This window comes from Solanum lycopersicum, chromosome 5 (genome assembly GCF_036512215.1).
Source record: "Solanum lycopersicum chromosome 5, SLM_r2.1".
Lineage (NCBI taxonomy): Eukaryota > Viridiplantae > Streptophyta > Magnoliopsida > Solanales > Solanaceae > Solanum > Solanum lycopersicum.
The window spans coordinates 51155503-51169797 of record NC_090804.1 but is presented as its reverse complement, the minus strand read 5'-3'; the positions used below and the strand labels follow the sequence as shown (position 1 = coordinate 51169797).

Sequence of the window (14295 nt, the reverse complement as noted above, 5' to 3'; positions counted from 1 at the left end):
CTTATGACCACTATGCGTAAGATAGGTTTGATGTCCCTGAGTTGATGTACACACGCCGCGATTGATTCATGCACACATTTATTGTTGCCGCCTGCCGTGGTTCAGTGTTATTTAACCGATGCGCACATGCCATAGGTGATGTAGCTTGGTCGATTCACTCAAACCACGACCCAAATAGACTTGTCGATGTGCACACGAGATAACGGATAAGTGCAAACCTTAATTGATGGTGTATGTCATTGGTTGATGTTGCTTTCCAGCTGCGAACATGCCACATCCATGCATGCATGCTTGGATGATGTTGCATATCATTGGACGACGTGGCTTTCCAAATATGCACATTCCATATCCGTGCGTGTAGACCTTTACTGAAGTTGCATGCTATTGGACGACATTGATTTCCAGATGCGCAGATGAAACATTAGATGCGTGATACCTTGGCTGATGATGTAAGTCATTGGACAACATTTCTAGATCGATATTTGTAGGCTACTTACAATTTTGGCGGACCATCCAACGTTGATATACCAATATATGTAGGCTATGAACAATGTTGGCATGACATCTTTGACGTTGACACATCGATGTGAGTTGGCTACAAATGATGTTTTCGGGACACTTTCGACGTTGGTAGACCATTCTTTGAAGGCCAAAGGGGAGGTAGTGTAACGACCTGCAAGTATCACCTATAATTTAGGGAGAACCCTTGGATCTTCAAAAGGCGTAATTGGCGCTTTAGGGTTTTGCACAACCTTTAACTATCGTTTAAGACTGAAGACATTAAAAGTAGTGCAGAACTAAAACTTTTCATGACATTTCATATAAAAAGGAATTCTTTCATAAATACTAAGAAAATATCATCGTCACAAGAAAACTTAAAGACACGACATAATATCTAAGGACACGACCCTTTACATTGAATGTAATATATAATAAGTTTTAAATAAAGAAACTAAGAAAATTGGACTATGCCCTCGGATATATGAGGACATACTTTGTCTTGAGTCAATCTTTCCCAAGCTTTGCCTTTAAAACTTCTCCTTGCTTCCAACCTATAATTATAGTGTATAGAAAAGTATGGGTTTCGTACAAATAACGTACTAAGAATGGTATATACAAAAACATGCAAAAAGGGACATTTTGGTATAAATACATTTTAGTGCCAATTAAATAAAACCTTTATGAATATAGAAGTAAAAAACATAAGAATAATCATTTAACACTTAGAGAATAATTTCCATAATTTTTTAAAAGGACCCTTTTACAGTAAGCTATCCATAAAATACAATGAGTTCATTTTAGCATTACAGTGACGTTATCTTAATCCAAATACAGTGAACTCCCAATGTCAAGAAAAGAGAAAGTGAACTCATTTCCTTAGGAGTTTCCCCATATAATGTTATTCTTTCAGATTTTACATGGCTTTACCAATAGCTACACCTATGCGAGCGCATATTTAAGGGATGAGAAGATTGCTACTAAGTAACTCATTCTCTACTAACGAGAAGTACTCATATCAAAATGCACATTGGAATACAATATCTCAACTAACGAAGTGTAACCACCCATTGTTCATATACTCTAGGTCCTAGGAATAACTCCCCACAAATTCTCAACATTATATACTACAGGTTAAGGATAACTAGTGAACACAACATCTCAAATCACGAAGGGAATTCATCCTCCGACCGATCTTATAAAGCTCTTAGGATGTAATGAGGTTGCTACTAAACACTTCATCTCAACTCACGAAGAGTGTTCACCGCAAAACTTCCCTTATTACTTAACTTATAGTTCAAGTGTGAGTGTGTACATGTAAACACATCTTGCATACAAGTATTATTTTATTTACATTAACTTCAATACATGCTAAGAACATCATTCATCACATTACACACTTTAAGATGCTGAACATATACACTTACTTCATTTAAATAATTTAAGCAAAATATGCCATTCAATCTTCATAATACACATTACAAGAACAATATTCATTATCACTTCATTTCACACATTTGGCCTTCAAATTAACCCTTAAAATTCATGCCAAGTATATCAAAATTAATCAAATAAATACCGCTACCAAGAAGGTGGACCATATCACTCAAGAGCATTTCATAAATAAAGCTAAACAACATAACAACTTACCCTTTATCCAATCTTCCATCACTTATAATTATTTATTTAACAATTCATCATAATATAGACCTTAGAGAAGTATCTAAACAATATCACCAACCCAAAGAAACAAAATCTGTAAGACTACAAAATCATGCTATTTTAAGCCATTCCTTAAGCCAAAATTTGATAAAAAACATTAACATGTTTTCATTGAAATTTTAGTATTAAAATCACCAAATAACATTAGAAACATCATATTTGAATCATTTTAAACGTTTCCATGCAAGAGCAACATTTAGAGTTAAAGATAGAAGAAGTTAGGGTTAAAAATCCTTTTTGAAAATATATTAGAAAGGACTCTTTGAATGGAAGAGAGTTCAAGGATGACTACCATACCTCAAATATAAGAAACCCCAATGATTTTTGATGAAGAATCGACCACCAACCTCCTAGCTCTTTCCTTACTTCTAGCTTCTATGTAGTCTTGGGAGATTTTTCATGAGGGAAGGGTTTTGGGTTTTAGAAAATGAAGTCTAAAATTAGGTATAGGGTTTTAAACACCTTACTATAACGAAAAGACACTAAAAATATCGTTGAAGGTTCCTAAAAGACATGGGGTGAATTTACCAAACACCCCAAGCCAAGGCAGTTGCAGGCAGCACCAACGGTCCCCACAAACGGACCATCTCCCAATCGACACCTCGTTGTTGGGGTACGTCAATTGGAAATGAGAATCCTTAATGTGAAGTACTTTCTAGCTATGCATGGCCAGTCAACGCCCAAGGTCGGCGGACCGTTTGTTGACCAACGGACTATCCATTGTGGCAGCCCATGGTCACTGCTTGGCAGGATAATGCAAAAGCGATGGGGTCCTCTTCTAGGGCCCCTCGTGGGTCCTAGGAGGGGTTCTACCCGGACGTTAAATGCCTAAACATAATATTCTAGGTCTTAGCAACATCTCACATCAATTTTTATTAAAATGAACTCATAAAACTCACTAAAATACATCAAGACACGCAAGCACTTTCTAATACGCACCTTCCAAACATTGTAAACATTCGTGGACGTTTGACCTTCAAACGTCATCAAACATCACTAAATGCCTAAGAACATGAATTTAACTGATTTTAACACAAAACTATATCTTGAAACATTCACGAATATCGGGTTCACCTTAGTTCATTTTAGGCCCTTACATTCTCCCCCACTAGGAACAACATTCATCCTCGAATGACACTAAACTCTTTAAGGAACATTATGGACTTATTAGAAAAACTTAAAACACCAAATCAAGGCTCAAAAATTCATAATAAAATGATAAAACTTACAAGGAACACCAACTACACATTTCATAAACATCTTGCTAGGCAACACAACCAACTTCTTGGTGGAATTACCTCGTATAACATTAAACATGATAATAAACATTATTTATAAACACATCGAATAGATTGATCATGAAAAATGAGATTTCTCAAAATTTTGAATTTCTTACAGTGAATACAAAACTTTAACAGTGAAACATGCTAAAAAACCCTTTAGTCCATCCTTCAAGTAATTCTAGCATTAAGGCATGGCAATGTGAGAGACAACATCATACTAACTCACATTATAACACGATAACACAACTTTGAAGCAATTAATCAATACCATTAGCTATACCTTAAAACGACAAATATAGGTTGACTACCAATTCTCCCAATGTTACCATAATCTCATTTAGGGTTTATAAAACATTATAACATTAAGGCACTCATAACATAAATAGTAATATAAATCATACTAATATGCAAGGCTATTGATCATTACGAAACTGTCAAGTATTTTTTTCTCAAGCTTAAATAAGGATTGAAGAAAAGATTAGGATATCAACTACCCTTCTACTCAACTAATTCTCCCACACTTAGGGTAAATCCACCTTCAATATCTCATACATCAAAGTACCACTTAACTTCTCATAAGGTAGGAACTTAAACTACTCTTAACTCATCCACCTCAACACAAAACATAAACCGCACACATCCTCAAAACTACCCTTCACATATACTCTTTTAGCCATAGAACCTTCATAAGCAAAAAAATTCAATTTTCTCTCTCTCAAACATAGTAATATCTCCCCGTCCGAGTAAATCACCTCTAAAAAATCACAAGACAAGGGAAAAGAAGAGAAAAGACCTTATGGTGTTAAGTTATATGGAACGATATAAGAGAATTGAAGAAAGAGAAATTCTCTCGTCCTGTAGACTCTAATCCATGGATTGTTTAAAACTTACAGCGATGAACAAGACGAGGCTTGTGAGACATCGGACCTTAAACTATTTTGCATAAACTTATGCTCTGATACGAAGCTTGTAATAACCCGCAAGTACACCTTAGAAGGTAGGGGGTGTACCCTTGGATAATTAAAAGGCGTACTTGACTCTTTGGGGTCTTTTACAAGCCCTTAAACTATCGTTCATTACATAAGACATGAAAAATAGTGCAGAATTAAAACTTTTCAATACATTAAATATAAAATGAAATTTTTTCATAAATACTAAGAAAATCTCATCGTCACAAGCAAACTTAAAGAAACAACATAATATTTAGGGACACGACCTTTTACAATTAAATAAAAACATAATAAGTCTTAAATAAAGAAAACTAAGAAAATAGGACTATGTCCTCGGATATATGAGGACATATTTTGTTTTGAGAGAATCTTTCCCAAGCATTGCCTTCTAAACTTCTCCTTGCTTCCAAACCTCTAGTAATAGAGCATAGAAAAGTATAGGGTTAGTATAAATAAAATACTAAGTATGGTATATATAAAAATATGCAAAAAGGGACATTTTAGCATTAATACATTTTAATGCCAATTGTGTAAAACCTTCATGAATGTAGGAGTAAAAAAACATACGAATCATCATTTCACACTTAGAAAAGGATTTCAATAATTTTAACAAAAGAACCATTTTACAGTATGCTCTCCCAAAAAATAGAGTGACTTATTTTAGCATTACAGTGAATTATCTCAAACCCAAAACAGTGAACTCCCAAAGTCAATCCAATAGGATGTCAATTCATTTCCGTTGGAGTTTCCCTAGCTAAGGTTATCCTAAGACTCACCAATGTAAGACATGAAGGAAACACCCATAAACCTCCTTCAATACACTCCTATGTGATCCCCAAGACTGCCCATTCTAGGCTTACTCGGCTCGGGAGAACAAGTCCCCACTCAATGATAAGACATTAGAAGAACGCTCAAACAACACACAAAGACTTCCCATTCGGAAGCCTACGTAGTGTAATTTGTAGATGGTGTCTCATTCCATCACCTACACCAACTAGTTCACTTATTTCAAAGACTTAGCTCATTCAATTCACATACGACACACCAAAACTCCTTTTTTGGCAGGTCTACTTAGTTAAATGGATAAATAGAATCTCATACCGCCACCTACCCTATGTAGTACATTCTTTTAGGAGACTTAGTTCATACACTTCATTTAAAACACACCAAGACTCGCCTTTTGAAATGTCTACTTATGGCAATGGATAGATTGTGTCCCATTCCATCACCTACCCCAAATAGTACACTATTTTAGAAGACTTATCTCATTCAATTTATATAAGACACACCAAGATTCCTCTTTTTGAAGGTCTATTTAGTTCAATGGATAGATAGCGTCCCATACCACCACCTACCCTAAGTAGTACGTTCTTTTAGGAGACTTAGTTCATACACTTCACATAAAACATACCAAGACTCCCCTTTCAGAATGTCTATATATTGCAATGGATAGATTGCATCCCATTCCACCACCTGCCCTAAGATGTATGTTCTTTTAGGAAACTTAGTTCATTCATTATTTTGTGGGGGTTAGCATACCCGACATAGACCATGAGATCTAGACGTAGAATCCCGATACTACCCTTATCGGATAAGGGATCCACACTTGCCTATGGTAGGGTCATTCTCTCATATTTTACATGGCTTTTCCAATAGCTAAACCTATGCGGACGCATAGTTAAGGAATAAGGAGATTACTACAAAGTAAACCATTCTCTACTAATGAGGAGAATCATATCAAGAGGTACATTGGAATACAACATCTAAACTAACGATGTGTAACCACCCGTTGTTCATATCCTCTCAGTAATATACATAACTCCCCACAGATTCTCATAATTATAAAATATAGGTTAAGAATAACTAGTGAACACCACATCACCCCTGACGAAGGGCATTCGTCATCCGAACTCTCTTACAAAGCTCTTAGGATGTAGTGAGGTTGCTACTAAACACTTCATCTCCACTCATGAAGAGTGTTTACCCCAAAACTCTCCTTTTGACTTAACCATAGCTTCATTCATTCATTCAAGTGTATGTGTGTACATAACACACCTTGAATATAAAAATCATTTCATATACATTAACTTCAAAACATGGTTAGACCTTCATTCATCTCATTACAAACTCTATGATGCTCAACATATACACTTACTTCATTTAGGCATAATCTAAGGAAAACATGCAATTTAAGCTTCATAATACACATTACAAGAATAATCTTCATTATAACTTCATTTCACACATAAGGACATAAAATTCACCCTTAGAATACATACCAATTATATCCAAATTCATCAAGTAAACACTGCCACAAAGAAGGTGGACAATACCACTCAAGAGCAATTCATAAATAAAGTTAAACAACATAACCAACTTACCATTTATCTAAGATTCCATAACCTATTGTAAATTCTTCAACAATTCATCATAATATAACCCTTAGGCAGTATCTACACAACAACATCAACCCGAAAAAACCAAGGCTCAAAGACTACATAATCATGCTCATTTGACCCATTCCTTAAGCCAAAATTTGATAAAAATCTTTAACTTGTTTTCATTGAAATTTTAGCATTAAAATCACCAAATAACATTAGGAAAATCATATTTTAATCATTTAAAATGTTTCATGCTAGAATCATTCATACAATTAAAAGTATAAGGAGATAGAGTTTTAAAACCCTTTTAGAAAATCTATTAGAAAGGACTCCTTAAATGGAAGAGAGTACAAGGATGATTACCATTTCTCAAATAGAATAAACCCAACTATGTTTTGATGAAGAATTGACGAACAAAAAAGCTCCTAACTCTTTCTTGACTTCTAGCTTCTATGGAGTCTTAAGAGAGTTTTCTTGAGGGAAGGGTTTTTGGTTTTAGGAAATGATGTCTAAAATTAGGTCTCACGGTTTGAAAAACCACAATATACCTAGAAGACCCTAAAAAATATTATCCAAAGTTTCTAAAATACATGGGGTGAATTTACCAAACACCCCAAGCAGAGGCTATCTTTTTCCAGCCACCACCAACCGCTCTCAAAAAATGGACTGTTTCCCAATCGACGCACCGTTGGTGGAGGCCCGTTGATTGGGACTGATACTCCATAATATGAAGTATCTTCTAGACTTTAAGGGCTAGTCAAAGCTAAAGTTTGATGGACCGTTTGTTTACCAAAAGACCATTCGTTGTGGTCATGTATTGTCACTTCTACGCAGCATCCTACACAAGTGATGGGTCCTCTTCTAGGACCCCTCGTGGGTCCTAGGTTGGGTCGTACCCAGATGTTAAACCCCTAAACATAGTTTTCTAGGTCTTAATTACATCCCACATCAATTTCAATTAAAATGAACATGTAAAACTCACTAAATAACATAAATACACACAAGCATTTTCTAAGACTTACCTTCCGAATGACATGGACATTCTTGGACATTTGACCTCTAAACGTCACCAAACTTCACACAATTCCTTATAACATCAATGTAGCTCATTTTCACACAAAACTAACTCTTGAAACATTAACGAATTTCTAGTTCACCTTAGTTCATTTTAGGGGGTTACAGGAAGGCAGACTATGTCTGACATCGGCTGACCTTTGTGTGAATGTTAAAGGCAATGGTGGCAGGCCAAACCTGATAAACATTGACCAATGTGTGTAGTCCAAGGGAAAAGAAGGCAGGAAACACTTGACATTTGATGACCATGATGTGTAGGCAAAGGACAATGTAGGTAGTCCACACTTAATGTCGGCTAATCATTGTACAGGCCAATGTTGATGGAGCTGGTAACAACTGATTTTGCCAGAAAAATATGTGAAATCCTGAGGTGATTAGTCTAGTCCACGTGTGATGTCTACCGACCAATGTGTGGAGGATAGACAATATGCAAGGAAGCCACGTCAGACGTCGGTTGAACGATATGTGCAGTACATAAAAGATAGGTGTATCCCAGGTCTGACATAGACTGATCATTGTGTGGAGATAAAAGGTGATGCGTGCAAGAAGGCCACACTCGACGTTAGCTGATCATTGTGTACATGAAAAAGGTTATGAGGGAGGGCCATACTTGATGGTCGTTAATTATTATGTTGTCAAAAGTTGATGGGGGCAGGAAATGCCTCATGTCGGTTGACATTTGTGTAGGACAAGTTGACAGAGACAAGCTACATCGAACCATTCTTTGAAGTACAAGAATAATGCGCACAGTCTATGTCCGACAATGGCAAAGCTATGTGCATAAATCACCACGTATGGAGGCAGTCTTCAGCCAACATAGGTTGAGAAATGTGCATTATACGTACAATGCAGAGAGACCACATCCGATGCCTCCTAGACATTTTGTTTAGTCCAAAGGTGATACGAAATGACCAAGCTTGACAATCTCTCAGTTATGTGCAGAGGCCATTCTTGGTCCACTCTCGATGTCTCGTGAGTGATATGCACTGGCCACGACCAATGCAACTATCTACAATCAACGTTGCTTAGCTAATGCTACTTCGTGTTGGAAGATGTCTCTTGCTCGAAGCATATAGGCCTTAATTAATTCTACCTGCTGTCAGCAGACACTGAGGTCACCCTACATATATACAAATACAACATATTATGCTTCATTTCATTTAACAACATCTCTTGCCCAAAGTGCACCTTCCTTGGATGACGCTGCCTGACGGAGGAAGATACAATGGTTGCCCTGCAGATGCACACACGCCATGACAATTGTGTGTAGGCCATGGCTGGTACTTTGTTTGAATAACCAATGTGTCTTGCAAGATGTGCACATTCCATGTCAAATATGTGCAGGCCTTAGGTGATGTTGCTTGCCTTTGACAAACATCTCTTGCCTGAAGCATACAAACCTTGGCTGATGGTGTCGCCTAGTACTAATGTTGATCTCGCTTATCCAATGCACACACACCACATATTATGTGTGCATGAGTGGAATTATATTGCATGTCTTTGTCTCACGTCGCTTGAAAAATATTCACAAACACTTTCAGATGCATGAAGACCTTGGATGATACTACTTGTTGTTGGTTGATTTCACCTATCAAATAAAAGTAGGACATGACCAATGACACCCATTCGAAGCGCACACGCCATGGGTGATGCGTGCAAACCTTGGATGATGATGTATTCCATTGGTTGATTTGGCCTGGTTGATGCGTGCAAGCCACGAATGATGTCTCCGAGTTGATGCGCACACACCAAGACTTATGCGTGAAATACTTGGTTGATATCTAAAGCCTAAGGCCTACATAGCTTGCAAGACATGCTCATTTCACGTTCGTGCATGTAGGACTTTTTGGATGTTTTCTACCATTTGCAGACATCTATAAACCGATGTGCCGGCAACGTACGATGCTGGCAGGCAACATGCAATATTGGCTGACCGATGTGTGTAGGCTATGGACAATGTTGACAAACAACGTTCGACGTTGGAAATTAATGTATGTAGGATACAGACAATGCTATCAACAGACTAATGTGTTCAGTTTGAGGAAAATTCTAGCAACCCAGGTCTAATGTCAGCTAACCGTTGTGTAAAGGACAAGGGTGAGGTAGGCAGATTGTGTGCAGGTTAAAGGTTATTGGGGTAGGCCAGGTCCGAAATCAACTGGTCATTGTGTGTACGCTAAAGGAAATATGGGAAGTCAATGCTAACAGTCTTATTACCGTGGTGTGTAGACAAAGGATGATGCAGGAAGTCCACCTAGCATGTCGGTTTACTATTGGTGCTGGACAAAGTCAATGGAAGCAAGCAACACTTGATGTCGCCAACTCATATGTGCAGGTTAGAGGTGATGCGTCTAGACCAAATTTGATCTAGGTAGACCGATGTATGCAGGATACATATGATGCTGGTAGGCCACGTTCGATATCTACAGGAGGATGTGTGCAGGCTATGGACAATACTGGCAGGCCATATCAGAGGTCGCTGACTGATATGTGTAGGCTACAAACAATAGGTATAGTCCACGTCTGACGTTTACCGACTTTTGTGTGCAAGCAAAAGGTAATGCACTTAGGACACATGTGTAGCCCGCTTGCCATAGTTTGCAGGAAAAAGACAATGCAGAAATGGCATGTTTGCAATTGACGAACGTTGTATTCAGGCTACCGGCAAGGTGGGAAGGCCACTCTTAACGTCAGATGACCGTTGTGCAGGCCAAAGTCAATTTGAGAAGGCATAGACTGATGTCTGTTGATAGTTGTTTGTAGGCTAAGGAAGATGTTTGTTGTCCACGCCCAATGAAAACATAGCAATGTCCAAAAACCATGGTCGGTGCAGGCAGTCCATGGCCGACAGGGGCCGAGAAATATGCAGGATACGGCCCATACGGGAAACCCACGTCTGACATTGGTTGACCATGGTGTGCACACCAAGGGCGATGTGGGAATATCAAGCCCGACGACTACTAAATGATGTAAAAAGTCCAAAGAAAATATGCTTTGGCTTATGATGCAAGCTTTAAGATGACGTTAACTTTGACCTACCGATCTACATTTGCCACGACTTATGTTTCTTGCCGTTGGGAAACTTTGCGTGCGTGAAACACACCAGTTATAGCAAATATTACCTAACGTAGGCCGATGCGAAGGTCTCTTTGTCGATACACACACACCATGACAACTACATGTAGGACTGGCTGATGCGGCTTTCCGTTAGCTGATATTGCTTTTCCGAAGCATATATGCCATATCAGATGCATGTAGGCCTTAGTTGACGATGCCTAACATTGTCCAACCTCACTTGCCGAAAGCACATAATCCTTTGTTGATTGTGTCTTTTATTGCCGATGTCGATTTTCAAAGACGATGTACACACTCCACGTGTCACGCATGCATATCCTTGGATGATGTTGCATTTTGTTGTACGATGTTCCTTTCCCTATATGCACAAGCCACGTTAGATGCGTGAAGACTTTGGTTGATGCAACTTGTCATTGGCCTACGTCACCTGGCCAATGCATGCATGCCACGAACGTGTCGTGGAGTCGATACACACACTAAGATTGATACATGTAGGCCTTGGCTTTTGTAACCTCTCATTGGCCGATGTCGATTGTTCGATGATGCAGGCCATAACTGATGTCACCTAACCGATGGGCTCAGACAAGGGAAGAATTTGCGTGACGGACACGCACAACCCATGCACGACAGAGAATGAGTAATGCGCACAAGAAACAACCGATGCGGGCAGTCCACAACACACATGGATGGATCAATCTGCACAAGCCACGACCAATGCGGGCTATGCACGACCAATTTCACATAGACAATGCCGCTTTCTGTTGACCGAGATTTGTTTCCCAAAGCTTAAAGGCCTTGGATGATGGTGTCTGTTGTTGCACAACGCCGATGTCGCCCAAGCGATACGCACACGCCAAGACTCATTCGTGCAAGCCTTGGCTGATGGTGCTTGTCGTTACACAAAATAACTTTGTTGAAGCCAACATGCCACGTCTGATGCATGGTCCAGTTGGAGCATTTAATTGTTTGGCACGAATTCTGACTTACTTGAGTAGACATCATTTTTTCTAAAGATTCATATTGAACAACCCAAATATGCATTTTCTAAGATACAAACACACATTAGGTTCCACAAATAACTTATTTATATATATAAAAAAGTTTTCAACAATTGTTTTTATGTTTAATTTTTTTGTTTAAAGCCAAAAATGAATAATTAATTAATTAAAAATAGGAATAATATGAAAAAAAAAATAATGTAAAAAATTCACAAATAATTATAGTAACCTTATATTCAGTAATTTTAACAAATTATTTTATGTTTTATTTTATTGATGAATCCCGAAAATAAGTAATTGATGATTAAAAAATAGTAAATCAATGAAAACATTTAAATAAATGAAAAAAAAATACACGAATAAATAAAGGAACCTGATATTCAATGTTGTCAATAATTTTTTAATTAATATTTTTGTTTGGTATATCTAGAAAATGGGTAATTCATGAATAAAAATTAAGAAAAATATCAAATTAATGCCAATAAATCATAAAAAATAGAGTAACCTTAAATTAATCAATTTCAACATGTTTTTTAATATTTATTTTTCTTTTTGTTAAATCTTAAAAATTGGTAATTCATTAATAAAATAAAAATTAATGCCAAAAATTATCAAATAAGTATTGTAACCTTCAATTCAACAATTTCAACATATATTTTTTTATTTTAGATTGTTAAATCTCTAAAATAGGTAATTCATAAATAAAAAATAGAAATAATATTTAGTTCGAGTTATATAAAATTAACTACAAAGATTTATAGAAATTATAAGTTAAAAGATTTCAACAATTTTTTTAGTATTATTTTTATTTGGTAAATCTCAAAAAAGGTAAATACATTAATAAAAAATAGGAAAAATAAAAAATTAATAAATAAATATTTCAACCTTAAATTCAACAATTTGAAATTTTTTTAATATTTATTTTTATTCCTTATATTTTGAAAATAGGTAATTCATTATTAAATAAAATAGGAAAATCATAAAAATTATAATTTTTTTAAAAAAAATTCACAAATAAATAAAGCATTAAATTCAACAATATTTTTAAAAAATAACTTTTAAAATGTGATGTCAAAAATAACAAACGTAAAAATGATTTTCAAAACAATGAATAAAAGTCGGAAAAATGTGAAAATGCTTGAAAATACTTTTATTATATAAGATTAATGATAAATTAAATATTTGTACAAATAACTGATTTTTCAATATTCTACGAACCTTAAACGTGATGAAATTGATAGGAAGGAACCACGTCAGGTGGAAACGTAGAGAATAAATGATGGAAAGTAGATGAATATGTTGTTATGCAGGAAGGGCATTTCACACTCTTTTGATTTTTGTACCTTATGGATATACACATTCTATGACTAGCCGTTGATCAATGTCGCCAAATCTGACGTCACTTGTCTAACAAGTTTAGACGTAGAGTGACCAAATTGTGTAGGCCATAGTTAATGCGGCCACGTCACTCTGAGGTCGGTAGACTGATGTGTAGAAGCTATGGAGGAAGTTGACAGGCGACGTCTTACATTGGAAGACTGATGTGAGCCGGCCACGGACGATAGGTGTTGCCCATGTCCATCATCTATGGACTAATGTATGTAGGTCACAGGTGATACGTGCAGTCCATGTCCCACATCTGGTGACCATTGTTTCAAGGACACGTTTGACGTTCGCTGACCATTGTGAGAAAGAGAAAGGCGATGCGGGAACGCCTAATCAAATGTCGGCTTACCCTTATGTCTAGGTCAAAGTCAATTTGGGAAGTCCATGGTCGAGGTCGGCTGACCAATGTGAAAGCAAAAGGTTATGGGGTCAGGCAACGTCCGACGTCGACTGACCATTGTGCTAGCCAAAGGTCATGAGCGTAAGCAATGCCCGATTTTGCATGACTATAGTTTGCACGCCATGGACGATGCGTGAAGTCTTCACTCGATGACAGATCAGCGATGTGCACAAGCCAAAAAGGATGCAGGCAGTCCACGACTGACGTCATATAAGCAAGACGTAGGATAGGACTGATTCTAGCAGCCCATGTCTGACAACGGCTTACCATACTTGCAGTCCAAGGGCGATATAGAAAGGCCATGCCCGAAGATCCAGTAAAGGATGTACACAGATAACACTTGTATAACAACCTTTGAGTACACCCTAGAAGTTAGCGCACCCTCAAATTACGACACGTCCTATTTGGATCTCTTGGAGGTCTTATCCAAGCCCTTAGACATCATTCATTACATAAATGTATGAAATGTAGTGTGGAATTATAATTTTTCACACAAATAATATTGCAAAACATCGTTTATATAAAATG

The 14295-nt window shown here is 37.1% G+C and overlaps 1 pseudogene; it reads right to left on the bottom strand.

Moving 5' to 3' along the window:
- LOC138348875 (uncharacterized) overlaps window positions 1–14070 on the bottom strand; it is a 31417-nt pseudogene extending 17347 nt beyond the window's left edge.
- Between the last annotated feature and the right edge of the window lie 225 nt (window positions 14071–14295).